At 35.0% G+C, this 16857-nt stretch overlaps 1 protein-coding gene and 1 non-coding gene across 11 annotated transcripts in view; one reads left to right on the top strand and one right to left on the bottom strand.

The window, feature by feature from the left end:
- LOC106878173 (uncharacterized) overlaps positions 1-16857 on the bottom strand; it is a 1399830-nt gene that overhangs the window by 213299 nt on the left and 1169674 nt on the right. The window lies entirely within an intron of this gene.
- On the top strand, positions 12627-12922 carry LOC149134326 (signal recognition particle RNA). Its single transcript, XR_016242974.1, has one exon.

The raw sequence follows: 16857 nt of genomic DNA, 5'->3' as shown, positions 1-16857 counted from the left end.
GGGTGCATATATATATATATATATATATATATATAATGTGAGAGAGTTAGGGGTTGGTGGTTCAACCCACTAAGGGATAGTATCTATCCAGTATACTGCTGGGAGGGTACCCAATTATTGCTACACTAGTGCTATTGTTATATATATATATATATATATATATATATATATATATATATATATATATATATATATATATATATATATATACACACACACTGGCACTCCATTGCTTACGACGACGAGGGTTCCAGGTGATCTGAACAACAGAACAAACTGCTCGTGAGATTAACATGCAAGTGGCTGAGCACTCCACAGACATGTGTACCCTTCACATATTTCTGAGGGAGATTCAGTATGATACAGAGTGTGCCAAGGCTGACCCTTTGAAATAGAGGTACTACTCATTTTTGCAAGCTGAGTGTACTGGAGTAACGTGAAATAAAGTGTCTTGCTCAGTTACTAAACTGTCTTCTTTGTTTTTTACCAACTTTAAAAAGGGATTTATATTTTAGTCAGGGAACCCCGAGGAGCTAAATTCACAAAACTCTTTGTTGTTTTTTATAATGATAATAATATCTATCTGTCTGTCTGTCTGCCTGAATGTGTATTTATCATCATCATTACTTAATGTTAGCTTTCCCTGCTGGTCTGGGTTGAATGGTTTGACAGGAGCTGGCAAGCCAAAGTGCTGCATCAGGTTCCAATTGGCAGTTTTGGCAAGGGTCTGTTACTGGATACCCTTCCTAACACCAACCACTAAACAAAATGCCCATAAGCCAGAAATAAAAGATAAAAGCTCAATATAGCAGGTATATATTTTTATATCATCAAGTAATATATTATGTGTTATGGCATATAACTGTTGCCTTCAGCATTTAATGATTACTTTCAGAATGCTACATTCAGTTTCATACTAAGTAATACCACAATGGCACAAAACCAATGGTAACATTCTGACTTGTAATACGACAAAATTAATAATATTGCAGGACAATATAAATATAAATGTGTGTGTGTGCATGTGTGTGTTTGTGTGTGTATAATTAAATTTTTTTGATCGATTATTGACAGTTTCTGTAAGAGTACATTGCTGCAGTAGATTCTATGCTGATTTTGCCATGTGCTTTCTTTCTAAATTTATGTATTGTTCATTGTTTACTCATTGTGTAAATCTCAACTTCCATTATGAAGCCAGGTAGAAGTGTAAAACCGAAGAACAATGTAAAAAAACACAAAGGAAGATGGTTGAACAAAACAAAAACTCCAGGCTCATCTCTAATTCATGAATGTAACAGCATGGGCCTAATTTACAAATTAGACAAAAAATTTACATTTTAAATGAAGACATATAATGAATGAAAGGGTTGCTATAGTTTGCCTCTATAGTTATTGTACAGTGGGATATGAAGGCAGTGCTGTTGGATATAGTTTTTATCTCAGCTGAACTTAAGAACACAGATGTCATAATGATTTTGGTATAGAGGTATGTCATTGTGTATCTGACTATTGATCAAGGAAAATGCCTCTAATTCACAATATTAGCTCCAAAGCATATTAAATGGCCCAGTCAATTAAATTTTAGGTTTCCACAAATGAAGCAAATTTACGTAATCAAAATAAAGTTATCATAATGAAGGGATAGTGTGATAGCTTGAGCCATAAATGTTGAGAGACAGAAAAATAGATGAAAACAAAATGGAAGATAGGTGGGAGCAAAACAATATTAGATAAAGAAAATCTAGACCTTAGGTACATTTAGCAAGGAGGAAAGTGGCCGTTGCCAGTACCTCCTGACTGGCCTTCGTGCCGGTGGCACATAAAAGCGCCCACTACGCTCTCGGAGTGGTTGGCATTAGGAAGGGCATCAAGCTGTAGAAACTCTGCCAAATCAGATTGGAGCCTGGTGTAGCCATCTGGTTCACCAGTCCTCAGTAAAATCGTCCAATCCATGCTAGCATAGAAAGCAGATGTTAAACAATGATGATGAAAGTGTAAAGTTAGGAGGTTTGTCAAAGTTCTGCAACATGTGGATGAGAAGAGCAAGGTATATTGGATTGCAGAGCTGGCAAGGTTGTTAGCATCCAATCCAAGATGTTTAGCAGCATTACATCTGTCTTTGCATTTCTAATTCAAATTCTGTCAAGATGAATTTTGCCTTTTATCCTTTCAAAGTCAATAAATTAAGTACCAGTTGAACACTGGGGGTCGATGTAATTGACTAACTCCCTCCTCTCAAAATTTCAGGACTTGTGCCTGTATTAGAAAGGGTTATAAGTCATTAGTGAGAAGTGTTTATAGAATAATAGTGGCAGACCTGCTCTCACTGCCTCAAGCAAAAATAAAATATCAAAATATTATTGAAAGGACTGCCAAACAAGGAGAGAACATAGAAGTTAGATGGACTGCCTTTACTAAACAAATGAGAGGGTCTGACTATTGAAATTGATAACTACATGGTAAAAATGGCCATTAAAGATGAGCCAGGAAAATAGCTGAATGTCTAAGGATAGTGGTTATGATGCTGAACATATGCTCAGAACTAAGATACACAATAATTATTCCCATTTTCTGTTAGGTTTGTGCAGGAAATGGTCATTCCCAATGACTAGTGTAGAAGTATCATTCTCAACTTCTACAGAAACAAAAGTGGTACTCTAGCACAAGTAAATATCTCATCAAAACGATTGACCAATTCATGGAAGTAATAGAGAGAATTAGAGTACAACTAATAAGGAAGAAAATTAACATAAATGTGATACAGATCGTGTTTATGCCAGGGCAGAGAACTATTGATGACTTCTTCCTGTTGAGACAACTTCAGAAGTTTTTAATAAAAACTAAGCTGATATAGCTAGCATTCATTGACAGCAAGTCATGCTCTGTTGGTTGGCAGTCACTAAGAAAATTAAGTGTGGATGAATGGGTTGTAAGATCTATGCAAGCTCTGTATAGGAGTTCAGTAACCAAGGTAAGTGTCAGCAGCAAGTTTAGTAAAGAACCTAGTGTGTAGGTAGGTGACCATCAAGGTTTGGTCTACAGTTTTCTCTAGTTCATTAAAATTCTACTGATTACGAATGTAATTAAAACATTGTCCCACCAAATTATGCATGCCAATGAATTAGTACCATAGTTGAATCCATTAAAGAATTAGGGAAGAAATTATAAATGTAGAAGTAAAACCAAGAATCAAAAAGGCTCAAAGTAAACTGGGCACAAAAGGGTGAAAAAGAACCTATTTCCCTCTAAGAATTGATCAAGAAAAAAAAAACATAAAACATGTACAGTGTGCCCAATTTAAACTATGGGATGCAATGTAATCAGAAAAAAAGACTAACAGGGGAAAAACTTGGTAAAATAAATTCTTTTAAATGCTCTCAGTGTTACCTAGAAGTAGATATTGTCTGTTATGTAATTAATGCTAATCAGATAAGTAACAGATATAGGTATTCTGAAAACCTTGTGACCATAGTAAGAATGGTATAGAAAAATTCTGGAGGATATTAATTTCCTGGTGACAACAAAGTGATTCTCTGTATGAGTAAAATGAAAATTGAAGTTTATGATGCTTGTATATGTGTGATTTTGCATTGTAGTAAAGAATGAGGAGCATTGGATCTGTAAAGGCTAAAGACAAAAGAGGCAAACATGCTTCAGTATATATGTAATGAGAGCGTGCAAGAATGAAGGAGAAAATATCAGCTGAGAGAAAAAGCTGTGTATAAGGAGAGATGTAGTGAAGACTGAGTTACAGAGAAGACAGAGCTGGTAGGACATATGAGGCAAATGGACGATAACAGTTTAGTAAAGAGAAAAGAAGAGCTATGCAATCCAAAGAGAAGGGGGTCTGCAGAACTGGAAACTCAAGGAAAGAAGTTGTGAACCTCACAAAGGAAATGTAAAAGAACTGCCACAAATGGGGAGACCAGTGTGCTAGAAAAGACCTGGCAAAACCATGCAAGGCAAGATAATTGGATCTAAGATATATATAGGGGTCAGCTGCATTTAAGTGACAAATATACTTCACCCTATATATATATATATATATATATATATATATATATATATATATGTATGTATGTATGTATGTTAGTATGCATGTATGTATATATGTTTATATGTGTGCATAAACATGTATAAATATATATATACATATATATGTACACACTAGTGTATATATATGCTTACATGGATCTCTTATTTACACATGCACACCCACATACATATATACACATATATAGAGACGCATGCACACGCACACACACAGACACACACACACACACATGCAATATCTGTATGTAGAAAGATAGATAGGGAGAGAGAGATAGTTAAATAAATAAATATCTCTGACTGCTATGTTAGCTGTGATAATTTTTGATGCTATGGTATTCAAAAATAGTTAAATTTAACTGAGACCCAGTTTATTCTGTAGAAAATCAAAACATGTTCACATGTGCGACCAGGCACTAGGTGAAACTTGAGTAAACTATCACTTTTTGATAGAGGAAGCATATTTTTTACCCTACTCTCCAAGTACTGGGTCTGTATCAGATAATATTCACACCTTATGTAACATATACCATCATTCTCATCATACTTAACATTTAACAACCCTATTCTATATTAGTATGGATATAAATATATATATATATATATATATATATATATATATATATATATATATGCATGTATGTATGTATGTATCTATCTATCTCTATATATATATATATATATATATATATACATATATCTGTGTGTGTGCATACCTATATGTTTGTCTATATTTATAAGTGTGTGTGTGTGAGAGCATGCACGTAAATATGTATACATACATGCTGTACTGGGTATTTGTGAGCAGACATTAGTGGGTCATAAATAGAAGATGACCTAGTGTAGTATGATGTAATATGATGAAAAATGCACCAAATTTTAATTAACATCATTTCTCTGCTAACCATAACAACCCAAAGATTGGTATCAGTTTTAATTTGATGAAGTTTTTCATGCTCAGGGTTGGAAAAAACTTTATGCCTAAGGTAGGGAGGTATCATCAATAGTCAAGTAGTCGTCAATTTTCAGTGGTCACAATTTGTCAATATGACCAAGTTTGTTCTGTAGGTTCAGGACATCAACAGTTAATATGTGGATCAATGATAGCCTTCACATCACAGAGCAGTTCAAAGTGGCCAAATACATAATTAGATATGTAGTACATGTGGATATCATTTACAGGTTCTGTGTGACAAAGTAAATGTTGTCCATATATAAGATTTCAGAGAAATGTTTGATCACGTAGGACTGTATGATCATGTAGAACTGTATGATCATGTAGAATTGTATGATCATGTAGAACTGCATGATCATGCAAAACTGTATGATCATGTAGAACTGTATGATCATGTAGAACTGTTTCATCATGTAGAACTGTTTCATCATGTAGAACTGTTTCATCATGTAGAACTGTATGATCATGTAGAACTGTATGTTCATGTAGAACTGTATGATCATGTAGAACTGTATGATCATGTAGAACTGTTTCATCATGTAGAACTGTATGATCATGTAGAACTGTATGATCATGTAGAACTGTATGATCATGTAGAACTGTATGATCATGTAGAACTGTATGATCATGTAGAACTGTATGATCATGTAGAACTGTATGTTCATATGCTTTCATAACTTTTCTGATTTGAATCCTCATTGAGTTGCTGCTTCAGAAATATGTTCAACAAGGGTGATCGGCACCACCATGATACCAAGACCTCACTGAGAGGATGCCATTATCAGTTTAGGGGATGGCAAGGAAAAAGCCACATGATTCCGGCATGTAGTCTCTCTTTCATTCCTGAAAAAGTGCTGTCTCTAGGACTACAGGGGATTTTGTTGAAGGGGTTGTCTGTTGTATTGAGCTGACATGTATGTCAGTTAGCCCGGAGTTGCTTCTCACATTTTAGCAACATTTTTCCTTGTCTTGTGTTTTGTTCTGAGTTGCTAGCGCACGCGCGCACACACACGTGCACACATCGCATGCACACAGCATGTAATATGTATGTATGTATGTCATTATTCAATTTTATTTCAAGATTTCTTGCTAATAAAGAACCAGTTTCTAGCCTAGATCCAAGGCTCCGTCATTGGAATTTCAACAACATCAACAAGGTATTTTGCAGGGACATATATTCCAGGTGTGCTAGGTGTGCACTGCACACCCATCGCAAATAGTTAATTCATTAATCTAATCACGAATCTTAATGGAAAACTTGTGTCTTACACCTGCTTGAAATTTGGTTACATTGGGTGTGGCCGCACACCCAGTAAAACAATCACTATAACCATTATATGCTACTGGTATTTTGTATGTATGTATGTATGTATGTATGTATTATGTATGCATGCATTTATGCATTTATGAATGTATATATGCAGATTTGCATATTCTGTTTTATGTATGTATTCTCATGCATACAGTTGCATGTCAAGACATGCTCATATATACTTAAATGATAAACTTCTGGAAAGTTTTACAGATTTTTACAGTTCCAGTGATGGCTTGGATCTGTAGTCTTTGAATCAGCTTTCTCCTTTCTGGTTTTGAGTATGCTAATTTCTAAACATTCGTATTTAGGCAGTGTGTTACATATCCCAGTGCCCCAATAATTACAGGTATAAACCTGAACTTGCAATCTAGATAGAATAATCGTATGTATGTATGTATGTATCAATCAGTTTCATTTCGGTATTTCTTGTCCATAGAGAAAGAGCTGGACTCTAACATAGATTCAAGGCTCCTTCATTGGAACTTTTATCAACATCATCTAGGTATTTGTGCATATGTGTGTGTGTGTGCAGTATTTGGTGTTAGTGTATGCGCAGATTTGTATGTTTGTTTTATGGATGCGTTTTTATGTATATATTTTCATGCCTAGGCGTATGCATATATATTTCTACACAGATTTGTATGTTTGTTTTATGGATGCGTTTTTATGTATATAGTTTCATGTCTAGATGCATGCATATGTATTTATGTGCTAAATTTTTGCAAAGTTTTACATATCTTTACAGTTCCATTGATGACTTGAATCTGTAGTCTTCTAATCAGCCTTTTTCTTTCAGGTTTTGAGAACCCTAATTTTTCCAGTATGTATGTATGTATGTATGTATGTATGTGTTTAAGTATTATTTTGCTATTAATGATATTGATTTCGAATTTTGGCACAAAGCTAGCAAGTTCAGGGAGGGTTTAAATTGATTACATCAACCCTTGTACTGAACTGGTACTTATTTTATCAACCTCGAAAGGATGAAGGGCAAAGTCTACTTTGGTGGTATTTGAACTTAGAATGTAAAGGTGGAAAAATTGCTGTTACGCATTTTGCCTGGTAAGCTTAATGATTCTACTAGCTTTCCACCTTTTTGCTATTATTAATATTAATAATAGTGATGGCTTATGCAAAGTTCAGATGATAATGGCTTCTAAAATCAGTGTAAACAGTCAGTATTTATGAGAATTAATAATAAAATTTATCAATAATAAATACAATAATGACACCACAATCAATACTACTTTCAGTGCATATTTTCTGTACAAACACAAACACACATATACACACACACGCATATATATTCAACTTATTCAGCAGAAGCAACTCTTGAATAAAATCTTTATCTATATGACATACTTAACGATACATCATCATCATCATTTAGTGTCCATTGTACAGATAAATCTATATATACATGCAAGGATGTGTGAATATATGTATCATGACTCCCATGTAAATGAAGATCTTATAATACAATTATTCAGACCAGTTCTTCTTCACTGTCTTAGCTAGTTTTCTAAAAGTCACAAGCGTTTCCCCACTTTTTAATGAAGTAGTACATAAACACTGCCATTTGACCATTTCAACTGACACACATCTATACATCTCAATTGCACAAACAGACATATATACAGGCACAAGAATGCATAAATTCAAGTAAGAACTGGCAAACGTGCATATGTTAAACCTTTCAAACCAAATCTATACATACTTTTGAATAGATAGTCACTCATTTATCTGTTACACAGATGGAAAAAAAACTCATGAATGTTACAACCGATGAAAATGGCATTTTAAAATTCAGATATACAACTATAGTAACACAGTTTGGTGCTTATATATATATATATATATATATATATATATATATATATATACACGCACACAAACATATATGTGTATATATACATACATCATCATCGTTATTTAACGTCTGCTTTCCATGCTGGCATGGGTTTGACGGTTTGACTGAGGACTGGTGAGCCAGAAGGCTGCATCAGGCTCAATCTGATCTGGCAAATTTTCTACAGCTGGATGCCCTTCTTAATGCTAACCACCCCGAGAGTGTAGCAGGTGCTTTTACATGCCACCAGCATGAGGGCCAGTCAGGTGGTTCTGGCAACGGCCATGCTCAAAAGGTGTTTTTTATGTGCTACCTGCATGGGAGCCAGACTGGCGGCACTGGCAACAACCACACTCAAATGTTGTTTTTCATGTGCTACTGGTAAGGCAAAAATGGCAACGATCATGCTTGAATGGTACATTTTACATGCCACTGGCACGGGAGCCAATCCATGGCCCTGGCAACGATCACACTCGGATGTGCTTTTAACGATATATATATATAGAAATATATATATATATAGCGAACACGTTACAATAAAGTAGAGAAATTTGAAAAGACAACACGAAACCGGTTATTTCTCTAAATACAATGTTTATATACCAAAAAGATTTTATAATATTTTTCTAACATTTTTCTGACATAATTTAAATATATACTTTAACCATGTAACACAAGCCTTCTGTAGTTTTTTCACTCTTATTATCTTTTATATATATATATATATATATATATATATATATATATATATATATATACAAAGTATGGGGGCTTAGTTCACAGGTGATCTAAACGATTAGGTATGTTAGGTAAGTGCTGTAACAAATTACTAGGGCTCAACGGTTATAGCCGCAGCGGTAGCTATGGAGCCATCACAGATTTCCGATGCACCAGATATATAATTGTTAAAAAGGACAACAAACATTAAGGTAAGGCAAACATCTCAAGTTATATACAATTCTATTATTGGAAAAAGTTCTATAATAATATTCTATACGACTTGAGATGTTTGCCTTACCTTAACATTTATTGTCCTCTTTAACAATTATATATATATATATGTATATATATATATATATATATATATGTATATATATATGTGTGTGTGTGTGTATGTGAGTGTATGTGTGTGTGTGCGCACATGTGTGCATATATATATATATATATATCTGTAATATAATATGTGACAATTATTCAGTTGCCATAATAAGACTCGGAGTTTCGGATGTTGGGGCAGAAATCTGCTCCGGCTCCAGTGTGGTGGCTTTCAGCCAGGTGATGAGAGATTAGAGTATGACAGAAAGACAAACGAAAGTGGTTTCTCTGCAGTGGAGGAGATACACAGCAATCACAGTTGGCAAAAAAGGAGAAGAGCAACATAGGATACATTCGCACAAACACACACATACACAAGGACAGGCATCCACGTGTTAGCACATACACGCACTCACACATGCACACACACACACACACAAAGATGTACATATTTAAAACATGGCTATAGACACAGACATGACTACATGGTTGAGATGTTTTGGGTTCAGCCAAGCATTTTCTGCTATAATAGCAGATCAATCAAAACTTTGAGAATGACTTTGGTAAAGGAAGTTGTCATGTGTGTGTGTGTGTGTGTGTGTGTGTACACAGAGACACACATATAAGTATTTATGTATGTATGTGTATATATATATATATATATATATATATATATATATATATATATATATATCATAAATATAAGGGATTAGCAATTGAGTTGCTTCTCCAACATACTGAAAATTCAGAAACAGCAGTCAAAGAACTACTGATTCTAAACTACAAATTTTTCTCCAAAATGGATGGCGATATTTATGGCACACATAGAACAAAAAACCGGAGGGAAAAGCACAAACAAAACAAGCCTTTAGTTAATTGGGTACGAATCGTTTCATGGTTAAGAGAACGAAAACTTCACTATTCCAATCTTCAGCCCAAATATTCTGATAAATTTGAAAGTGTCTCTAAAAAAATTCACGGTAATCCTTGGCCATGGATTACCGTGAATTTTTTTAGAGACACTTTCAAATTTATCAGAATATTTGGGCTGAAGATTGGAATAGTGAAGTTTTCGTTCGCTTAACCATGAAACGATTCGTACCCAATTAACTAAAGGCTTGTTTTGTTTGTGCTTTTCCCTCCGGTTTTTTGTTCTATGTGTGCCATAAATATCGCCATCCATTTTGGAGAAAAATTTGTAGTTTAGAATCAGTAGTTCTTTGACTGCTGTTTCTGAATTTTCAGTATGTTGGAGAAGCAACTCAATTGCTAATCCCTTATATTTATGATGATAAATGGTCTTACCGATAAAGGTTTATTTCATACTGAACTACTTGGCAAAATTGTTAATTGTTAATTTTATTATTAATTGACGATTCCCTGCCCTCATTTCTTGTATATATATATATATATATATATATATATATATATATATTTATATGTATGTTTATATGTATGAGTGTATGTGTCTGTTTTCTTCCTTGTCTTGACATTGAGTGACAGGAAGGGTATATAACCATAGAAAATTTGCTCCAACAAATTCTGTCTGACCCATGCAACAATGGAAAAATGAATTCTAAAACAATGCTACTGATGATGATGATGTACTTGTCTATCTATCTATATATCTATCTATCTATCTATTTATCTATCTATCTATTTATCTATCTATCTATCTGTCTTAGTAGACACATTACATGTGATCTTCTTCTAGCACATTAACAGTCCACCTAGTGGTCTCCTTTATATATACATATATCTGTCTATATATATATAAACTAATGTCTGGTGTATGTTGTACACAAATTGAAGGAGACAGTTGTTTGCAATTGTGGCTTCTAGAAGGTTTCTGGTAATGGTTGCTGTCACAATATTAGAGGGATTGTATAAGTTCATTGTTCATATAGTAAGCTACAAAATTCTTGCATTCTCTTGGCTTCTTGTACTTCAAACTGCCTTGTTGTCCCATACATATCAATATATATGCAGACATACATACATGCATACACACAGATATATTTCATCATATTTATCCAGAAAACATCAACGCTGTTTGGTGAATCATTGGGCAGTTTTGGGATGTTGGAAATCTGATGAATCAAATCATCGAAGATTTCTTATGATTCGAGAATTATCTTTGCTCTTTTGTACATTAACGTTGTAAATAAAATTTGGAATGTAAAATAGCAGACTTAGTCTCCAATACATTAAGTCCCTTCTTTCTTTTTGTAATAATTATCTTTCTTTTATCTTTTATCTTTTACTTGCTTCAGTCACTAGACTGCGACCAAGCTGGGGCACTGCATTGAATGGTTTTAGTCAAATGAATTAACTCCAGTTCTTATTTTTAAAACCTGGTACTTATTTCTATTGATCTCTTTTGGGGATGTAAACAAACCAACACTGGTTATCAATCGATGGCAGACAAACAGATGCAAAGGCACACACACACACACACACGCGCACGCACACACATACACACACACACACACACACACACACACACACACGCACACACATACGCACGCACACACACGCACACACACATACATATATACGCTACAGGTTTCTTTCAGTTTCTGTCTACCAAAGGCTTTGGCTGGCCTGGGGGTTATAGCAGATTGTCCTAGGTGCCTTGCAGTGGATCTGAAACTAGAACCATGTGGTTGGAAAGCAAACTTCTTATCACACGGTCATGCCTCTCCCTTTTCCTTTCTAATTTTTTTCCTTTTGAATGTGTGGAGTGTATTGAACTATTCTGTTGAAACTTCACCAATTGTTTTTACTGACCTTTATTGATTATTTAAACTCTTCCAGAACAGAATATAATTTTTACACTTTTACATTGTAGTTGCCTCCCTTCGTACAATATAACTACTAAAATAATATTTTTATTTTTTTCTTTGTCTCAGTCTTTGGACTGTGGCCATACTGGAGGACCACCTTAAAAGTTTTAGTCAAACAAACTGATCCTAGTAATTATTTTTTTAGTCTAGTACTTATTCTGTTGGTTGTGAAGTGGTGATAGAGGTGGGGTACAAACACAAAAACACACTCACATAAATGCATTTCTCTCTCTTCATAATATATATATATATATATATTTATATATATATATATATATATATATATATATATATACATTGTTGTGTCTGGGGAGAGTCATTCTCTTTTAGTGCTGTAGCTATATGACTGAAACAAGTAAAGCTTCCATTCATTTACTTCTTTATTGTTCCTGAAATTTTTGTTGCGTCTTGCAACCTTTTCAGCAATCTCCTCAGACACAACAAAATATACTTCAACACACAAGCACACATAAAGAATCTTGCAAACAAAAATCCCAAAACGAAGTGTATATATATATAGCCACCGATCGTCTTCGTTATATATATATATATATATATATATATATATATATATATGTTGTGGCATGCTCCTATAATCCAGCTACTCGGAGGCTTGGTTGATTGGCTGGTTTGAGGATGGGAATCCTGGTACTCGGTCTTCTATGGTGATCGGATGTCCACGCTAAGCTTGGCATCAATATGGTTGGTGGCGGAGAGGGAGATCATCAGGAACGAATTGTCTAAGGAGAGTCACTTTGGCCCAGGGGTAGAAACACAGCAGGCAAAAGACTCTGTGTCAAGCAGTAGTGAGATTATACCTGTGAATAGTCATTAGCTGGCAGCCTGTTCGATACAACTAAACACCAATCTAATTAAAAAAGGCACAGGAGTGGCTGTGTGGTAAGAAGCTTGCTTCCCAACCACTTTGTTCCAGGTTCAGTCCCACTGTGTGGCACCTTGGTCTAGTGTCTTCTACTATAGCCTCAGGCCGACCAAAGACTTGTGAGTGGATTTGGTAGATGGAAACTGAAAGAAGCCTGTTGTACATATATATATATATATATATATATATATATATATATATATATATATATATATATATGTATATATATATATATATATATGTATATATATATATATATATGTATATATATATATATATATATATATATATATATATATATATATATATATGTATGTATGTATGTATGTATGTATTTGTGTGTCTATGTTTGTCCCCACCATCGCTTGACAACTGATGCTGGTGTGTTTACATCCTTGTAACTTAGCGGTTCAGCAAAAACAAAGACTGACCGAATAAGTACTAGGCTTACAATAAATAAGTCCTGGTGTTGATTTATTCAACTAAACGTGGTACTCCAGAATGGCCATAGCTAAATGACTGAAACAAGTAAAAGCACCCACTACACTCTCTGAGTGGTTGGCGTTAGGAAGGGCATCCAGCTGTAGAAACTCTGCCAAATCAGATTGGAGCCTGGTGTAGCCATCTGGTTCACCAGTCCTCAGTCAAATTGTCCAACCCATGCTAGCATGGAAAGCGGACGTGAAACGATGATGATGATGATGATGATGATGATGATGATTAGGCATAGGAGTGGCTGTGTGGTAAGTAGGTTGGTTACCAACCACATGGTTCCGGGTTCAGTCCCACTGCGTGGCATCTTGGGCAAGTGTCTTCTACTATAGCCTCAGGCCGACCAAAGCCTTGTGAATGGATTTGGTAGACGGAAACTGAAAGAAGCCCATCATATATATGAACATATATATGTACACAGCCTGAGGGGTGGCCAGCATTATATATGTTAACAACATAAACATATACAGATTTACCAAATACTATACAACATAAATTCTTGATTTAAATCCCCACTTCGAAAGGGTGTTCATAATTACCAAATGGAAATTGAGAACACCTCTATATATGAATATGTATGTGTGTACATGGCATATTGTTTGAAGGAAGCTGATCATATTCTCAAAAGAAACTGTTTTGCTCACTGACATGCAGTACAGGCTCTGTCCATGATAGATCTGCCTCACACCGCTTCAACAGTATTACAACTGGTTGCTGAAACAACAGCTCAATCACTTAAATGTAGATGTGATATATTTTGACATAGTGAAGGCCTTTGAATCAATCATGGAATGGTACATAAGTACCAGGGTCAAAATGTTGCTGGGGATGGTCATTATATAGAAATAAATATTGGTTACACTATTTTTCTCTTTTTGGTGGGGAAGCGATTGTAGTCTGAGAAGGGGGCTTGCACAGAATTTTGCAGTTACTTTTTTTTATTATCTTGTTTCAGTCATTAGACTGCAGCCATGCTGGAGCACTGCCTTGAAGGATTTTAGCTGAACAACTTGATCCTGGTACTTATGTTTCTTTGTTAAGCCTGGTACTTATTCTAATGTTATCTTTTTTCTGAACCACTAAGTTAAGGGATGTAAACAAACAAACATCAGTCATCAAGCAGTGGGCTCTGTGTACCAAAACACAGACACAAAGGCTCACACACACACACACACACACACACACACACACACACACACACAAATATATGATATGCACATGATAGGCTTCCACAGAGTTTCTGTCTGCCACAGGGCATTAGTTGGTCTATGACTACAGTGGAGGACACTTGCCCAAAATGCACTTCACCAGAAACCATGTTGCAAAGCAATCTTCTTAAGCAAACTGCCAGATCACAATATTAGTTTCATATATTACTGAACTACCACCTGGTTCAAATGATAGACTTACGTCCATGTCTATGTCACTAAGTTATGGTCATTTAGTGATGTTTATCAATTCTTATGCACCAACAATGAATAACTCTAATGAAAACAAAAATCTATTTTATGAGCAACTAAAAGACATTTAGAAAGTTTCAGTTGGATACACAATAGCAATTCTTGGAGTTGTAAATACGAGTCAGAGAAAATTTTGAAATATGGAACCACTTAGAATTATTGCAGGATGAAGTTGTTTCCTTTTGCCACACTAGGGCACAAAAATCAATTTCTCAGCTTGTAACACATTCTTCAAATAATAAAAAAAAAGATTCATAAAGGAATTTGGATGCACCAGTATACCAAGAATTGGTTGTTGTTGGCACTCCGTCACTTACGACGTCGAGGGTTCCAGTTGATCTGATCAACGGAACAGCCTGCTCGTGAAATTAACGTGCAAGTGGCTGAGCACTCCACAGAAACGTGTACCCTTAACGTAGTTCTCGGGGATATTCAGTGTGACACTGTGTGACAAGGCTGACCCTTTGAATTACAGGCACAACAGAAACAGGAAGTAAGAGTGAGAGAAAGTTGTGGTGGAAGAGTACAGCAGAGTTCGCCACCATCCCCTGCCGGAGCCTCATGGAACTTCGGGTGTTTTTGCTCAATAAACACTCACAACGCCCGGTCTGGGAATCGAAACCGCAATCTTATGCCCATGAGTCCACTGCCCTAACCACTGGGCCATTGCGCCTCCACACGAAGAATTGGTATATAATTGATTAAAAGCAGAAGAAAATATCTGAATGATGAGAGAGAGGTCCAAGTTTTAAGACATACAGTATTTGACATTGAGCATAATCTTGTATGAACTAAAGTTTGAAATAAGACCAAAATTAGCTTGATGGGGCAAAGTTAAAGGGAAGCTCTGCCAGGCAGGAGTTACAATAAGGCTTTAATTCTTTGGAGGATACAATTAAAATATGATGACTGCAAATTCAAGGTTTGCCAAATTTCAAACATTTTAATGGGAGCTTACAAAGCCCAAAATCAAGAATGGCTTAACAATAGTTAGGAGATATGCAAAGATTATTCCACTTGCAAACTAATTTATATAAACAATTTTGTCAAAACAAGAATTGTCTGCCCCAATTTCAAACTGACAACACAGAGATTCAGAAAAAAATAAGACGCATGAAAAAGTAAGTCATGGAGTGAATGAGTCTATGATCTCCAGAAAGAATACAACAAAAGTGATACTAAAGAGCTTTACTTTGTTTTAAATCAGGCTTATTGTTCTCATGCAATTTCTTTTTTTCCCATCAAGACTAAGGATAGCAAAACACTTATTACAAATTTGAGGAATATCCTTGAACAGTTGTAAAAATATTTTAGTGATATGCTAAATAGCTTATCAAGCATTGATTGGTCCTATATATGTCTGTGTGTAAGTGAGAATGTGAGTGGAAGTTGTGTGTGCTTGTATTTGAGCATCGCGTATATATATATATATATATATATATATATATATATATATATATATGTATATACAAGAATAAGGGCAGGGAATCGTCAATTAGTAATAGAATTAATAATTAACAATTTTGCCAAGTAGTTCAGTATGAAAAAAACCTTTATCGGTAAAATCATTTATCATCATAAATATACAGGGATTAGCATGAGTTGCTTCTCCAACATACTGAGAATTTAGAAATAGCAGTCAAAGAACTACTGATTCTAAACTACAAATTTTTCACTAAATGGATGGCGATATTTATGGCACACATAGAACAAAAAACCAGAGTGAAAAGCAAAAACAAACCTGCCGTTAGTTAATTGGATACGAACGTTTCGCGGTTAAGATATAAATCTATTCCGACTCATCAGCCCAATATTCTGATAAATTTGAAGGTGTCTCTAAAAAAATTCACGGTAATTTCTGGCCATGCGACACCAAAAACCAACGAGAAGAAAAGGCACTTACGAATTCATCGGCTAGCGAGTTCAGGCATCCCACCTCATAAATATCGCCATCCATTTAGTGAAAAATTTG

This window comes from Octopus bimaculoides, chromosome 8 (genome assembly GCF_046866305.1).
Source record: "Octopus bimaculoides isolate indiv1 chromosome 8, ASM4686630v1, whole genome shotgun sequence".
Lineage (NCBI taxonomy): Eukaryota > Metazoa > Mollusca > Cephalopoda > Octopoda > Octopodidae > Octopus > Octopus bimaculoides.
Note: the sequence above shows the minus strand (reverse complement) of the source record. Positions and strands in the feature narration are given on the sequence as shown.